This window comes from Egretta garzetta, unplaced genomic scaffold, assembly GCF_000687185.1.
Source record: "Egretta garzetta isolate BGI_Z169 unplaced genomic scaffold, ASM68718v1 scaffold522, whole genome shotgun sequence".
NCBI lineage: Eukaryota > Metazoa > Chordata > Aves > Pelecaniformes > Ardeidae > Egretta > Egretta garzetta.
The window spans coordinates 21,109-22,567 of record NW_009258954.1 but is presented as its reverse complement, the minus strand read 5'-3'; positions in this window follow the sequence as shown (position 1 = coordinate 22,567).

Below are 1,459 nucleotides of genomic sequence, written 5' to 3'. Positions count from 1 at the left end.
CACCCTGCTCCCCCCCCCGGCGCAGCGCCCGTGGGTGGGTGCAGCAGTGCAACAGCAATTTGGGTGCAAAGCCCCAAATATCCCCTACATCCCCAGTAGCGAAAGGATGGGGGCGTCTCTGCCTCGTGACCCTGAGCACGGGATGGAGCAGGGAGCACCAGGTCTCTGCGTGCAGGGAGCCAGGCTGAGCCCCAGCTCCCGCGCAGCCCCCTGCTGCACCCCAAAACAGGTCTGCACCCCGCTCCGGTGCTTGCCATGAGGCTGCCAACACCGCGGCATCAGGGATGCAGCCAGGAAAGAGCCATCGGGGCACCCGGAGAGCAGCGACCCCCCTGAGACCCCCGGCGCTGTTGGGGAGGGGATGGAGGCAGCAAAAGCCCATTGCAGGGTGGGTTTCACCATCTGGGCTAGGGGGGGTGCAGCCTGTGCCAGCGGCATTCGCCCTCCCCGAGGGCACAAGGAGCTGAGTGTGCAGCGCTGGGGGGGCCCCTGCTGCCATCGCAGCCTGCGGTACACGTGTGCCCATGGTAGGTAACAACTGACATTTTTTCCAGTTCGCTAATTAAGGCACAGAATTAAAGTCACTTAAAATGCGAGGCTGGGTGTTTAAAGGGAAATTTTTCCTCCAGGTGCCAGGTTTATTAAAAGAAGGGGAAAATACCAAGGGGGAGAGGCAGGGCCACAAGCTGGATGAAGAACACGTGGGGGAGGAGGTGGCTTTGCAGGGTTGGACGATGTTGGGCGCACGTGGGGGAGCGGCGAGGACAGGGGCTGCAGTGACCCCCCCATGTCCCTGCACCGCCAAGACCCCAGGGTGCTGGGTGGCCCCCGGGAAGCCATGGGCTGGGCACTGCTGTGAGGCAGGAGGTCCCCAGCTCACCCCCCCCATGCCCCAAGCATCCTCCCGTGGGGCTGACACCCTGGCAGGGCTGGTCCCCACGCTGTGAAGGTTTCCCCGTTAACTGGTAGGAAACTGCCCCAAACTGGGCAGGATCCAGGCTGCTGAAAGCGGGACGCGCTCTCAGCACCGGAGCTGGAGCTGCCGGGACACGAGGAAGAGGAGCTGAGCCGGGGGCCATGTTTTGAGGTGACACCCACCTCCACCGGGTGCCTGCACACAGGCGCGGCATTTGCGCTTACACATGTAAAGCATTAGGATTTGTTTAGAAGCCCTTTATTGTCATATTTTGTTCTTTATTTCCTACAAATTAGATTTGCTGAGGGATATGTGCGGATTGTGAAATTATTTTGAGAATAGTTCCTCTGGGTTTTTTAATTTCCTTTGTATTAAATTTTTACAGCGTTTAAAAGGCTATGAAAAATTTTAAATAAAAAAAAGTAGGACAAAATCCCAGGGAGGAAAGGAAGAAGAGCCCGGGAAGGTGACCGGCTGCGGGTGGGCGTGGGGACCAGCCGCTGCCACCTCTGTTATCGCAGGGGCTGGGGATGCTCTGGCACC